The sequence below is a fragment of the Lissotriton vulgaris genome, chromosome 8, assembly GCF_964263255.1.
Source record: "Lissotriton vulgaris chromosome 8, aLisVul1.2, whole genome shotgun sequence".
NCBI classification, from domain to species: Eukaryota; Metazoa; Chordata; class Amphibia; order Caudata; family Salamandridae; genus Lissotriton; species Lissotriton vulgaris.
This window is the reverse complement of record NC_141696.1, coordinates 926,044,052-926,060,338: the sequence shown is the minus strand read 5'-3', so window position 1 is coordinate 926,060,338 and position 16,287 is coordinate 926,044,052.

Sequence of the window (16,287 nt, the reverse complement as noted above, 5' to 3'; positions counted from 1 at the left end):
TCCCTGCAGTAAATAAACCTCGAATCTTTGACGCCGAAGGAAGTGTCCCGTGTCTCTGTCATTTGTATGCCGGAACAGGTAACCCACGAAGGTTTCAGGTGTTGTCCCTGGCACCGCTGGGTCTTAGAAAAACCCAGTCCTTCAGTTGGCGCCCAACGTGGGGCGGCATCAGCGGTACCAGTCCAAAGCCCGACGATCGTGAGGAACTTCGTTTGAAATCTCCGAGGGAAGGTGCACCCCGCTTCATCGATCCTGTTGTCGAAACAAGTGGCCCGAAGACTTTCCCGCGAAGATCCCCGCCTCCTGACGGCTGCGACGGACTGCTGCCCTGACTGTCGACCTGTTTTGGCGCCTGGCGTAGACCTTGGTACAGCGAGACGATTGACGGGCCTTCCTGGTGACGCCATTGTTCTTTGAGTTAAGTATTTGTGGGTCGCTCCCCTGAATCCTTAGTTGTTGTGGGTGCTTAGTTGTTGCATGGTTCCATTGCATTTGTGGTCCTTCGTATTTTGTTCTTAGTTGTTCTATTTGACGACTGCAGTCGCCAAAAACCGAGGGTTTTTGCACTTTTGCGGGGACATTGTAATCCAATAACCCTTGACGTTTGTGAAACTCGGTTAGTGTTCACGATGCCTGGCTGTAGTACTTTGTTCAGTTGCTTTAGAGGTTGTGGTGCGGATTCGCGATTGGAGGACTCATGTCCGATACCTCCAGTTGGAACTCCAATTTATGAATTATATAGTCGTCATGGTATGGGTCCTATCACATTCAATGATTATTGGGTTTGTTACACTAAAGATGACGGTGTCCTTAGTTGGCCACCTCATGGTAATTTTGAGGCCCCAATTTTAGACAATCTTGAAGCTAAATTGTTCCAAAGAAAAGCAAGGCTGGCCATGTTTGATTCCTTTCGGTTATGGCGTAAAGAAGCCAAGCAAAAAGAAATCAAACAGCTTAAACATAATAAGAGAGAAGGTATCGTTACAACAATGAGAAATGCAGAGCAGTTTCAGCGAGACAAAGAAGAGAAGGAAAAGGAAATTTTTGATAGATTACAACGTATGACAGTGGATAAATGTTATCCCGTTTTACCGACGGGTACTGCTAAGAAGGGAGAGGAAGCAGTAGAGGACCCTTTATTGTCCTTTCTGCTGAAGTCGCCACCCCCATATGCGCAAGATACCACAGCCCCTGTGGTTCCCCCTGTTCCTCAACCTGTTGTTCCGGCGGCTGTTAATAAGCCTGTCGCTGGTCCTGTTCTTGCGAATCCTTCTGTCCCTATTCCTCTACCTGCTACTGTCCCCACTGCTCCACCGTCTATACCTTCTCAAGCTACTGTTCCCGCTACTTCCACTCTTGTGGCTACTCCTACTGCTCTTGCTCCTCCTGTCTTTGGTCCTCCTGTTGTTACCCCTTTACTTCTCTCCTCTTCCCCGTCTGTTCGGTGACGTATTCCTAATATTGTTGCTAACTTTTACTCTCCTCTTGGACCGATTTTTGGGTCTGCTGATTCTGATGCTCCCCAAAGACGAAGTCAGCTTCCTGGTGGTAGGGAACGTGATACGCTAATTAAAATGGCAAAAAATTGGATTAGGTATCCCCTTAAGAATCCTCCACGCATAGTTGTTGAGACTTTCTCTCAATTTAATGAGCCAACACAGAGATTCGTGTTTGAAGAAATGTGCAAATTCTTACGCGACGAGATATCAGTTGACGCGGTAGACGAGGTACTGGCCGCTGTAACTGACCTTCAGCTTCAGTTTTCGAGTGGTATGATTGTGGGTAGCAATGTTCGACGTGCTGTCGAGCATCTTCTATCTTTTTGTCCTACTGTGATGCCCCGAGCATTGTTTAAAGATGAATCTGAGGAATGGATGGCAACGCCTGGTCAGTATCCCATGCGTGAAGTTCCACCAGTGTGGATGCCAGGTAATCCTGCTGCTAATCCTGCTATTCTGCCACATTTCCAGAGAGTGTGGATACACCTACCATGGAAACGATCGGAAGTTTTGCAGGTTAAGCAAACTTTGCCTGACCCTCGCAAAAATCCTGCAGGGTACTATAAAGAATTGTCCCAACTAGTGGATGCTACGATAATGAACCTTGCCGACATTTATATGTTGTTCGGCAATGTCGTACCTCAACCGGTATGGGCGAAGATACGTCAAGAAGATCATGCAGCTGAATTAGGTGGTGATTGGGCTGCGCTTACAGCGCCTGATGGTTTGCAGGTTGGTGGGGCTAAGCCTGAACAACTCATTACTAATCTACCCCAGAGAATAATTACATTGATGAAGACACGTATGCCAGCAATGAAAGTTAACTGGGATAAACTGTCTGCCTGTAAGCAAAAGAAGTGTCTCCGATTTCTTTACGAGATTTGAGGAGGCTTTCATCGATCACAGTGGTCAAGATTTGGGCACTGAAGGAGGTCAGAGATTGTTTGTGGATAAATTTGTATCAAATTTGTTGCCTTAACTTAGCAACAAATTGAAAAATTCAGAAAGTGCGTGGGCTGTTTCTACCTCTGCTCAGATATTGGCCATGGCTCAATATTATGAAAATAGAGAGAAGGAGGAAAAATGATCGTGCGGATAAAAAGACGAAAGAGCTCAAAACAAAAGTTTTGTTACAACAAGCGTATCCTCCGCGCTCAAATCAAAACGATTCTCAACAGCGGAATAGATCGCAATCGCAGCCCGCTAGGTCGCAGTCGCGGAATGACTCTTCTTCGCAGAGATCTATGCTTGGGTACAATCAATGTGCCTATTGTAGAGGTGAGGGTCATTTGAAATTTGATTGTCCGGTTCTGCGCAATCGGAATAATGGCAATTCATCTAGAGGAGGTCGTAGTGGTCCTCAACAAGCTTCACGAGGTAGAGGTCGTGGTGTTACTCAGAATCAAAATGAACGTTCTAACAACTCATCGGATTCTAATAATTGTTTTGATCAGCGTGGTTCATCATCAGGTAGATCCGCGCAGTACCATGTGGACGACTTTTATGTTGACCAGGGTACCGATGACGGTAATTACTAGGACAGCCATAGACAAGGAGAGGGAGTAGTATCAGTTCCGGTTGATCAGAGAGGGCCTTACGTCGCAGTTGCCACATCGGGCGTAGTTGAGCCTTTTCTGTTGGACACTGGTGCAGCGAAAAGTTCCATCATGCATTCAAAACTCCCTGTCGCACCTTTGTCTGGCTTAACAAATGTTTCCGTTGGATTCTCTGGCGCCCCTGTTAGCAATCCGGTTTCTCGCCCTTTGCCCCTTACAATTGGGCCTCGTGAGCTGAAAGCTCCCTTGATTTTGACTACTGGTTGTGGTGAAAATCTTTTGGGCCTGGATCTGCTGAAACGATTGTATGCGACTTTGTATTGTTCTCCTGCAAGGGTGGAGCTTACATTGGGTCAGAGAGTGATCTCTCCTATGTACTTGTCAACTGATAAGCTCCCACCGGAATTGAGTTCTCTTCCTGCCTCTTTGTGGGCAACGGGTCCCAATGACGTGGGCCTGCTTGACATCTCCCCTTATGTTGTCCAATTGATATCAAATGTGCGATTACCACGTATTCCCCAGTATCGTATCTCCCTTGATGGTGAGCGAGTGTTGTTAGCGATCATCTATGACTTGATCGAGAAAGATGTTATCGAGGAGACTCGGGGAAACGTGTGTAATAGCCCTGTGTTTCCTATTTTGAAACGCACTGATCCATCTAAGCCTCCTGTTTATCGTTTTGTCATTGATTTACGGGAGGTGAACAAAATTGTGGTTCCTCAGTTCCCTGTGGTGCCTGACATTACGGCTTTACTGACTCTGATTCCAGCATCTGCTTCTTGGTTCTCAGTGATCGATTTAAAGAATGCTTTCTTTAGCATTCCGATTGCTGAGGAAATCAGGGACCTATTCGGTTTCTCGTTAGGTGGCCGCAGCTTTAGGTTTAAACGCGCTCCTCAGGGCTATTGTGAGAGTCCATCGATATACAGCCAAGCCCTGAAGAGTCAACTTGACGCGTTTGTGTTACCGGCTGGTGCGGCCTTGATCCAATATGTCCATGACTTATTGGTGGCTGCGGACACACGAGAGATTTGCAAAACTGCTACGGTGTCTCTGTTACAACATCTTTGTGACTTACATCACAAGGTGTCACCTTCTAAACTACAATATTGTTGCCAAGAAGTAACCTATCTAGGTCACTTATTGTCAAAGGAGGGAAGAAGGTTGACCCCAGAGAGAATTGCAGCGATCGCTCGAATGACTGTGCCAACAACTCAGAGAGATGTGCGTGCCTTTCTAGATATCACGTCATACTGCAGGCAATGGATTCCAAATTTTTCATTGCTAGCAAAACCATTGGTAGCCCTCACGTGCAAGGATGTTCCAACTCCTTTGCCATGGACGGAAGAATGGTAGAAAAGTTTTTCTGAACTGCGTGATGCGTTGTGTTCGGCCCCTGTGTTAGGTACTCCTGACTACAGTAAGCCGTTCACACTATACGTTCACGAGAGGGAAGGTTGTGCGTTGAGTGTTTTGACGCAGCAATTTGGCGGTAAGCAGCGTCCATGTGCATATTTTTCCTCGACCTTGGACCCAGTAGCTAGAGCATTGCCGAGTTGTCTAAGAGCGACAGCGGCAGCTGCGGTGTCCATCCGACAATCTGCGGGATTGGTCATGGATAATATGCTTACGGTCATGGTTCCGCATGCAGTTGACACTCTCTTGAATCGTACGAAAACCCAACACTTGACGAGCGCAAGGTTGTCCGGTTACGAGTTGACGCTTTTGGCAAGTCACATTCAAATAAAGCGCTGCAATGTTCTAAATCCGGCGACGTTGTTGCCCATCAATATGGAATCGGACGAGGTATTACCACATGATTGTTATTTGCGAACTGAGGAAGAAACGAAGGGTCGTGTTGACCTAAAAAACACTCCATTGGAAGACCCCGATGGTACTTTGTATGTGGACGGTTCATGTTTTAAGTTGCCGAATGGTGATGTGACGACTGCGTATGCTGTGGTAACGTTGAGTACGGTTGTGGAAACTGCGAGATTGAATCAGAATTCTGCTCAGGCGGCAGAATTAATTGCATTGACGAGAGCGTGTGTTTTGTCGAAAGGGAAGCGGGTGAATGTGTTTACCGACAGCCAGTATGCCTTTGGCGTCGCTCATAGTTTTGGACGATTGTGGCGAGAGAGAGGCTTTATGACATCGCATGGTACGAAGATCCAACACAGACAGCTCGTGAACGATCTTTTAGACGCACTCACATTGCCCAAGCAGGTGGCGATTATTAAATGCAGTGCGCACCGTAAGGTGACGGATGATGTTGGTCGTGGCAATGCGTTTGCTGATGAGATCGCTAAGGAGACTGCGAGAAACCTTGCAACTAGAATGTATGTGACAAGTTCGGTAAGGTGGCCTGCAGACACTGGTATGTGTGAGGATACTGTCGAAAGTGTGAAAGCGATTCAGAATGAGGCCACCGAAACTGAAAAGACCAAGTGGAAGGAGAGCACAGGAAAGTTGGATGCGAATGGATGTTGGATTGATTTGTCGGAGAATCAAAGATGGATGTTGCCGGATGCATATGTGCTAGCTGTTGTGACCATGGCACACGGTTTGTCACATATTAGCGTGAAAGGTATCCGCAAATTGTTGTCCCCTGTATGGAAGAATGATGGTATCGCTAAGTGTGCTGAGAGATTGGTCAAGAATTGCATGGTATGTATGATGTACAATCCTGGCAAGGGCACTCCTACACCCCCTGGCCACTTTGCTCCTCCTACATGTCCCTTTGAGGTCATCCAGCTGGACTTCATCCATATGGAGCGATGTAATAACCTGAAGTACGTTTTAGTTGTGGTTTGCGCATTCTCCCGATGGTTTGAAGCCTATCCTCTCAAAGACAATACTGCCCTGTCCACAGCGAAAGTCCTACTGAAGGAGCACTTTCCTCGGTATGGAATGCCACGGATTGTATGGTCTGATAACGGAAGTGAGTTTGTGGGGAGTGTGATGAAGAGTGTGTGCAAGGGCCTTGGAATTACACAAAAATTCCACAGCGCCAATCATCCCCAGTCAGCAGGTTTGGTTGAGGGGTACAATGGTACTCTAAAACTAAAACTTGCAAAGATTCAGGCTACTACTGGTCTCTCGTGGCCCGATGCTTTGCCTCTGGCTCTTTTGTCAACTAGGGCGACTGTACACTCTCGAGTAGGGCTCAGCCCATATGAGATTGTGTTCGGCCGTCCTGCAAATATTTGGGGGGTTCCTAGACCCAGTTCATTCACAAATCTTGAATATCCAATGCTAATTGATTACCTTCATGATCTGACTGCTAAACTGAGGTTAATTCATCAACAGGTCTTAGAAGCACTGCCGGCGCAGACGGAGGGTCCAGGCCACCAGCTCCAACCTGGAGACTGGGTGGTAACCAGAAATTTTGGCCGGAAGCGAAACCTCGAGCCAAGGTTTGTTGGACCCTTCCAAGTGCTACTCGCCTCGAGAACCGCTGTTCGTTTGGAGGGCCGCAAGCATTGGGTGCACGCCACCCACACCAAAAAGGTACCAATACCTTTGCCAGCGGACTCGTGGGTGAGGACTGGCATCGCTGCAACAGAGACAGAAGCTTTGCCGAACTTTGTGCCGTTCAGTGACGCTCAGCCTGTGGGAGATACTTCAGTGCAGCCAGATAACTTTGTTGAACCTTTGCCATTGGAGAATTCAAGATCTGAACTATCGTCTGACCGACAGGACTCTGCTCCACAATCCGACCAATTGTTTGAAGAGCAGACTCGTCCTGGAAGAAGCAGATATTTTCTTCGTTCCAATACCAGAGACAAATAAATTATTTTTGCTTTTTCCTTTTTGAAATCCACGTTACCCCCATTATCATTTTGAACATTTTTGAACAACTGTGGTTTCTATTAATTCCTGAGTTCTTTTCCACATATGTGTGTTTTTCCACAGCTAGGAAATTTTGTAAATATTGTTTGATTAAAAGAACTTTACATCCGGGTTGACCGTAGGGCCGTGCGGGTACTTCCTTCTGTTTAGTAGGTCCTGACACTAGGTCGGAGGCCATTGATTCCTAGGAACTCCTGGGGATTGACAATTACTACACCGAACGAAGTGCGTCAAGAACGTTGCGGACGGTTTTAGAGGATGGCATTCTCAAAGTTGTCGGAAGTGGAGAAGATTCAAGCGCAAAGATTCGAACTGCATAGGGTTGTACGTACAAAATGCTTTATGTTTCAGGTGTTCCTACTGTTCCTAACTGTTTCCTTGTTACCGGTGGGTGGAGTATACTATGCGATACAATCATTATTGCCTTCTGCTTCACCTACCCCTTCCTCTGAACCAAAACCTACTTCCACTGTTTCTCCTCATTCCTTTCACATCTTACCCCAACACGAGCAGGTTAGACGTGCGGAATTCATGAACAATTCCTTCGTTCAGCTCCTTCATCAACATCAGTTGGTAATGAACACTACCAACTGTTGGGTGTGTGGGTTAATGCCACATACCACGGATAGGGGAATTCCGTACTTGGTCCTTCCTTACAGTTCCCAGGGTTCAGCTCGAGCATTCCAAACAATGTTTCGTAGCGCACTAGATTCCTACCCCCATCGAGAGCCACGCACTGCAGATCATGGTCCTGGCCCGTATCACAAGCCTTTGGCAAGAGCGATTGCCAATTTAGATAGGGATATCTTTGACGCATCGCTTATCACAGAGGAAGAGGTGCGAGCATACAGAGATCTGAGTGAGGCTGAGTATAGCATGTCAGTGGGTGATCGGCAGCTTAAAAGCTCGTCTCCGATCTGGATCGTACCCCATCTCGGTAATTTCTGTCTGAAAGGCCTTGGCCGAAGCCCGCGAGCACAGCTCGGGAGGATTGCCTGTACCGAAACGTATGTTTTGCCGACGGCCTCTTCCCCTGTTCTTCTGACTGCCAAGGGTACTTACTTTGTTTGTTACGACCGCGCATATACATGGTTGCCACGTGACTTCTCAGGCACGTGTTATATTGCGAATCTGTTGCCACCGACCTTTACTGTTAGGTCGGATTATCACAAGACCAGAGTTGTGAGAGGCGTGATTAGCGAAGAGGACACTGCCGGTCAAGAAGCAGGAGACTTCTTTAAGGGTTTCTTGCCGTTTTGGGGACCTATGATCAATAGTAGGAACCTGAGACAGTTGACTCGAGTGGTGGAATCGACCGCTAATATCACTGCAAGCACCCTTGGTAACATCACAGCAGAGCTTCAGGCTGACAGGCTTATGACGTTACAAAATCGTATGGTTTTAGACGTTGTCCTTGCAGATAGAGGTGGAGTATGTAAGGTGATCCATTTGAGTTGCTGCATTTTCATTACTGACAACGCTCCAACTGTCTATCAAGCCATCTCGAAGTTGCATAAGATCTCCGAGTCCATACACGTGGACATAGGGGATTGGACGCTACTAGGGTGGTTTTGGGGCCTGATGTCGACGTGGGGTTGGAAAATTCTGATGATCATTGGGGTTGTTGTAGCATTTCTGTTCACGTGTTGTCTTTGTGTGCAGTGTGGTCCTGCCTTATGTGGCCTCTGTGCTTCAACGTGTATAAGACGGCCACCTGTTACCAAGGAAGCACTGATGGATAGAATAATGTTGCAGCAACATCTGGATGGTCTGATGAATATCGAGATCGATTCTGATTCCGACTAGTGCTTGCCTACATGAGGGCAAAAGGAGTGTCTGAGGTTCCGTGACAATTGTAAGTGGTGTTTTTGACTCGCTCGAATATGGTCAAGTCTGGTATCTATGAACCGCAAATGACGAGTTTAGTGGGTGTACGCGTTTTCGCTGTGCTAACCTAAACCGTTCGTCTGTTTCGTGGGTTTCTTCATCTGAACCCACGGGTTCCATTTTAGATACGGCATCCATTTTGTTTCTTGCCCTCAAGTAGCCAGCGAACGGACACTGTCCGCTTCGTGACCCTGGGATTCCCAAACTCTTGCGGAAGACACGTGTTCCTTTGAGGGTGTCTTTATGACGAGGGGCATGACACTGCAAGGCAGATGGCCCCGCTTGAGGCTCATCTTGCCGTGCCAGTCTATTGTCTCAGTTGTGCATTCATTAGGCACGTCTCCTTTGATCCCTGCAATCCTGTTTCTGATAGCACCCCCTTACACTCTTTTCAATCTGTTCGCTATCCTCGTCTTCCTCTGTACCTGTTTCTGACTCTTCCTTGATTCGTTTACTACCGGAATGGAATGCACTAATGGTGAGAAGATGTACTATTACAGTTGGGAACCGGCGATGCTACTGTAATTATGTTCCGGGACCCTGAATACATGAAAGCGACCCTCTATGAAATTTTTTGTGGGAACCGGGTTGTAACCTTTTGTTTGCCATGTTGTCGTATGACGAAAAACTGTATAAAAGGAGCGATCCACAGATACAATTCGAAGCAGTCTCCTTGAACCTACATGCTATGTACTTCTTGTGACTTCTGTGTTCCCTGCAGTAAATAAACCTCGAATCTTTGACGCCGAAGGAAGTGTCCCGTGTCTCTGTCATTTGTACGCCGGAACAGGTAACCCACGAAGGTTTCAGGTGTTGTCCCTGGTACCGCTGGGTCTTAGAAAAACCCAGTCCTTCATGATGATTTTTTGTTTTCAGCATTACAGACATCATTTTCTACACAAAGCTAGTATTACTCATGAAATTTTCAACTTTACACAATGGCAACATTGCCCTTCACCACCATGGGGTAGTTGAAAGGCATTTGCACAGACTTTTGATTATTTTTCCGGGTATGGCATCAATGACCTGGCCTCTTTTTATTATAAACTTGCACCGTCACCTGTACAGAAAAATATGTTAACAGAGACAAACCTCAATTTCTCTGCTTCTTTCCTTTCCCCTCTCTCTGTACACAGATTCGTCTTTTGGAGGGACTAAAAAGATGTGAAATCTATCTGAGGCACTAAAGATTAACAGGTTCAGAAAACTGAAGCTTTATTTAGAGCCTGTTTAAAGCCACAACAAATGATTTACCTGAATAAAATCGTGCAATAGACAACATGTCTTGGCCTCGCCAAGATAAAAGATGTGAACCCGCCATAGGTTCCATCTCTTGCACGCTTCAAGAATTGGCAGAAATTAATATCATACAGTGAGATTGCCATAGATGCCATGCTGCTTAAGAGTAAATATAACTCATCAGATCCGAACTGGAATGGATGTCTGTCTGGCCATGAGACACAAATAAATGTCAGGCTCGATTCCTGTGTAACAGCAAGGGATTTATAGCAAATAGGCCCAGCATTCGATGTGTGCAGTCTGATTATTCGGGGTGGTGACAACTTACAGTGTTGGGAAGTTGTGCCCTGATTGGCTAAAAACCTCGACAATGTCTCAGGTACAACATCACTTGTCCCTTTTATCTGGGGACCTTGAACTGCCAGACTTTTTATTAGGTCCTCGAAACCCACATTAATAACACTTTCTTTATGCCGTCTATGAGATATGGAAAATATCTTAACAGGAGGCTGCTGACAGATTGCGCGTGATTGATAGGGCCAATTTAGAACAGGCTCCTGCAGTAGTGGACAATGGTATGACTGCCTTACCATCCACATTATACTCTTTGGGTAACATTGTGTCATCAACAATATATGTTATACAACAAGAAATATTTGCATTACAGCACGGACATTCCCAACTTAAGTCTATTCTATTGTTGAGCTGGACATTACAGACATTACGTTCTGGCCACGCACCGTGGCAACACATTAACTTCACAAATCTGTTTTCACCAAACCACCTTTCAGAACAATAAATAGTTGTGGCATGGTAAGATGCAAAATGCACTATGTTACATAATGTAAGATTGGCAAAATGACCTTTTACCACTACTGAAACTTCATACTTGGATTGGATAATCCATGGGTGCATTACACTACCGATCTCAACTTTCCACTTTCTACAACACCATAAAGTAGACAGATATGGAGCATTAGTTGAAAAGTCCATACGTGAACATTGGGAGCTTCTTTTCAAATTCCAGTTTCAGAATATAGATACTGAAGCAGTTCTGGCTGTGAGAATACTTTGAGTGGGTCCCTAGCATAAAAATAGGTTTTTTGCACAGAGTGTGTAATTCCTTTGTGGAAAACTTGGTTTTCTACTTGAAATGCTCTCCGGCAGCCATGATATGTCTGACTTTCAGATTACTCTCTAATAGGAGGATGTTGAACAGTCAAGGTTGCTCTGCGATGAAAGCAGGGGTTTTGCATTTGGTGATCGCGTCTTCCATTGTTACTTGTTGTACACAAGCCCTATTTCCGCCTGCCCATACAGTTAGGGATGATACCCTATGGCTTCAATGAATCTTACCAACATGTGTTTTGTTGCCCTGAGCAAGCTGAAAGCCTTTATATTTCAAAAAGATGTGGCCTTAACTTCTGCTAATGAGACGTTTGATCTTCAGGTAGCAAGGTACTCTTCAGAGATATGGACGCTACTCCGCACTAACTTACCATGACATTTTGGAGAGCTTGTGCATTGCATTTTTACCACGTCTACAACATCTCAAATAGCTAGGTTTTTTAGGATTAAGGACTCCAGATTGGTTAGCACTTTCCAGACAGAGTTTGGAGTCATTCCATCTTTTATCCACTCCGTCTTCCGAAGCATCTTTGGAGGTCTTTCTCTGGTCTAGCTCCTAATTGCAGGAATATTGTTTTTAATTTTTTTGCTCCACAATCGTTATCCCATTTTGAGATCAAATGGAGTTGGTACTGTCTCACTTCCTTTTGTATCATGAATGCAAGGAGCATTGCTTTGCCACACGTTTCCTTTGTGAACTAGATGAATATTGGTTCCTGGCATTTCGGCCTGTATGGCTTCATTACATGCAGCCTGTGTTCCGCTGTCTCCTGTGCAGGTACGGGTGTGCCCTGGACTTGTGCTTGGTGTTGCAATTGGTTGGACCTCCGGGCATACACGTACTGATGGATTTCATTATTTGCCTATTTGAATAGCTGTCCCCTGGGGATTCCATTGCTCCGGGCTACATTCTACAAGCCTCCCTGGGTTGTTTCTGCATCTGGTGGTTTCGAATCTAGGCTCTGGCTCATCGGAACACCAACAGGCTGTTTTCAAATTTTTTAACTTTTTTTGTGGAGTGGTGTGGCTCACTGGTTAGAGGCGGCAGACCCGGGAGCAGAAGTTGGCCGGGACCAGGGTTCAATTCCCGACGCGGCAGGGTCGTGGACTTTGGTCAGCGGACTCGATAATTCTCGCTTCGGTGCCTACTCTAATCAGGGGTCCTACTCGGCAACTCTGGGCATCAGCTTGCCTAATCTACACAACGGCCCCTCCAACGCCGGGGATGCTTGGCTCCATCTTGGGGACTCCCAGCAGGGACCATCCCACAGGGAAAGCCAGGACGGGTTCCCCAGCGTTACACAGCGCCAGGAAACCTCCGGGTAACAGTGCGCTTTACAAGCTCAAACATAATAATATTAATAATAATATCTTTTTATCTTGGCTGTCTGTGTGCTTTGGGTCTCCAAATAGAATGCGTTTTATTTGCCTTTTTCTCAACATTTTAATGTATGTTTGTTTAGCAATTTTCTTTACACATGATGTTGCATTTTTTAAGAGTGGGATTTTTTTAGCTTTAGATAGCTACTAAGTCGACTTCTGTCCTAGGAGTGGGTGTCATGTGTTCCGTTCAGGCTAGAAGGAAACATTGCTATTTTGCCTTCACTTGTCAGATTGACCTTTGATACACATTTGCATTCATGACACTTTGGGTTCGTTTCTTGGATACACCAACCTTGCTTACACAAGTCAACTTCGAGAGAACACTATTATATTGCCCTGACACTATCTACAAGGCCACTTGGAGGTACATTGTGCAAATGTGTTATTTTCGTCCATATGGCTACACAGCTATCTGTAGCACACAAATAATCGCAGCCTGATCACAATCTCAGCCCAAACCAAGGATGCCTTTTTCTATGTTTAAACAACTGTTTCCAGGTGTAGTCAGAGGAGGCACTTCTGCTGACATTGAGAGGTCTCTACAAGCTGACGCATTTGCCAAGCAGCTGACTAACATCTCCATGAGGGTTGTCCAGCTCATGACCAAGACAGGGTCCTACATTCTTACCCACTAGGTAATTGGGTTGGATAATCCAGTAGGAAGAATCTTGGCAAAAACATACACATACAACCTAGACAAGTAGGTTATGGACTGCATGGTAGGAGTAAGGCCAATGGTTATATTATTTTATATGCTTGCATGTATACGTTGTTTCAGCAAAATGGTGGAACTTTTTATTCTGTTAATTGTCCAGACACTTACTATAACTTTCACCTGCTTCTGTCTATTGATCATTGCAGCACATATATTCTATACAAGAATCACTTCAGTTCAATAAATATTGAAAACTCCCCTCTGTGTAATCTTTGTATATTTCTCTGAGCAAAGGAGAGCACAAGTGTATGAGTGAAAGGTTCTGGATCTGCACCATGGTTCCTGGTGGACAGGGATATCATGTTCAAGAGTTTTCAGAACTTTTCTCTCCTGTCTCGGTTAGAGGAGCCTCTGGTGGCACTGTGAGATTGTTGATCTAAAGGATAACATATACTGCGGAGGTGCATGGAATCAGTCTGGCACCATCCTAAAGTTTATGTCATCCACAAAAACACATTATTTACTGATTAGTGGAAACCATATGACAGCAGTTGTTAATTAAACGGTTAAGTAACACGATATCACAGCAAAGAATTTGGTTATGTTAAACTTTACTGATTATTTTTGCTGCTAGTATATTCTGTATATTCTGTATCCAAGCGAATATTGGATGTTGTTGTTTTTCTATGTTATGCATCTGAGTCCTCTTACATCGCTAAGTACATCTTGGTTGTAGCTGAATTTAATTTAGAAACATTGTGTTGGGTTTACAAAAAACAAATATCTAGCAAATGTCTTTTCAAAATGTCTTTGAGCATTTCCTGATTTGTCTGATTCTATGGCAGGACCGGAAGCTTCTGATTATGCTTTCTCATTTCTTTACTGCAACAACAGCAGCCAATGAAAATGAAAGTACACATGTAAAAAATAACATTTCTCATGAGGCTTTGAACCACGCCTCTCTTACAACAACCAGTCACAAAGGCATCATGTCTATAAATTCTGGAGACACTACTCTCTACACACTACTCACTACACACTACTACGGCCTCCTCTTTCTTTCCTGCTCCGCAGCCCAGATAAGTGCTCTTTCCTTTCATGTTTGCTCTATTACTTGTGATTTATGCCCTTTGCATTGTTTGGTGCCATTGATTATTGTTTCTTCTTATTCGTGTATATTGCATGATTTGATTGATTGCTTCACGCTCTCTTGGCACTGTTTATTCATACATTGTCCGATTTGCTCTTAGATTGGGGCCGGAGCTTCGCTCCGTTCCCCGCTTCCCCGTGGTGGCGCGTGTTGCGCACCTAGGCCCGTCCAACCCTTTCCCCCGACTTCCAGTCGTCGCTGCCCGTGGCGTACGCTTCGGCTAGCCGCACTAGTGAGGGGTTAGCCCCCCCCTCGGGGACGAGCGTACGTCGGAGCCGTTGAGGCCTTACGTACGTTTCGGGGAGCCCACGCACGCCGTGGTGGCTCGCGCAGTTCTCGAAGGTGCCAGATCGACGCTCTGCCCCCGGCTGAAGTGGGGATCGACGCAGCTTGGGCCAGGAGCCGTGGGCGATCTCAGTGCTGTTGGCAGCTTACATTTGTTCAGGCGGCATACCCATTTTCCTCCGTTAGTCCTAGAGTGGGACTAGTCCTTGCTCTTGTCTTTTCCTGGTATTTCCGGCTCCTGCGCCTGGCACCCCCCACCCTCGACGCCCCTGCTTGGGCTGGTCTTTGCTTCCCGCTGGGGATTAGAGTTGGAATTTCGGTTTCTGATTGCGATGGCAGACGCTGAGTACTGCGAAGAGGAGGATGCTGCGTATGGTTATCAAGGACAACAAGAATTCTATGAAGGGGACTCCATGGAGGAGATCATAGACAAGAAACTCGATGCCAAATTGGATAAAGCCCTTTCCTCGGCCCTCTCCCCCTTTGGCCAAGAAGTTGGACCTGCTGGTCCTGGGTAAGCTGATGCCCGCTCCGGGCAAAGATCCCCTTCAACCCCCCCACCGAAGAAGACGGCTCTTGACCTTTCCTGGCCTCATGCCCAGTCTTTTGACAAACTTTATAAGTCCAAGGAGTCCCGATCCCAGGACAAGCTTGTTACCCCTCCCCCCACTTCCCCACTGGTTATCACCACCACGGATACTGGCACCGATACCGATTCCTCGGATGCCGCTCCGCGCAAACGCACTAAAAAGCGTAAGCACACTTCACCGGTCATTCCCACCCCCTTTTCATTTGATCCGACGGACATTGTCCACCCCAGATCATCCGACTGGGTTCCCCCTCCTGCTGTGGCGGTCTATCTGGAGACTCATCTCCGCAAGGGATTTGACAAGGAGGTTCGCTCCCGCCTGAAATCTGAATGCCCGCGTCCTGATTTACCCCACAAAGTGGCTCTCACACTGGACATAGACCCCTCCATGACCACTTTTCTTAAAAAGTAGAAAAAGGACCCGAAGAAAGGGATTGATCGCGCGCTCAGAGCGTGCCAAGATAAGGTCCTCGACCTTTCGGGCCCATTGGCCAAGATCCTGGAATTGGCCCTGCAGGCGCAGGAGACTGGTGCCGCCATACATCCTGAGGTTCTGGCGGGTTGGGCTCAGAGGGCCATTGTATGCTAGGCAACGCGAATTGCGCCCTTGCCTCAGAACGACGAAAGTCCGTCCTTCTCCGAATCGACCCGCAACTGGGGGAATTGGCTTCTTCGGAACCGGGTCCTTTGGCGGAAGGACAGTTGTTTGGCGACAATTTCGTTAAGGATATTGCAAAATTTGTGAACCCTTTTGCTTCCTTGGACAAGTCTCAGGCCTCGCTGAAACGTGTTCTGCAGGTCTCTGGTAGGGCCGGGCGTGGCAGAGGACGCTCGACCGGCCGCTACTCAAATCCCAGTCCTCAAAGAGGCTACGCCCCTAGATGGGAAAGAGGGTACACACAAGAACCGGATCAAGCCGGATTTTACCCGGCACGATCACGCGGCTTCAGGGGCCGCTATAACAAAGGAATCAACCGAGGCTACAAGAACTTCGATAACCAATCTTCCGGTAAGTCTCTCTCTTCCTTTACTTCCGTTAGGGGGAAGATTGCGCCATTTTGTCA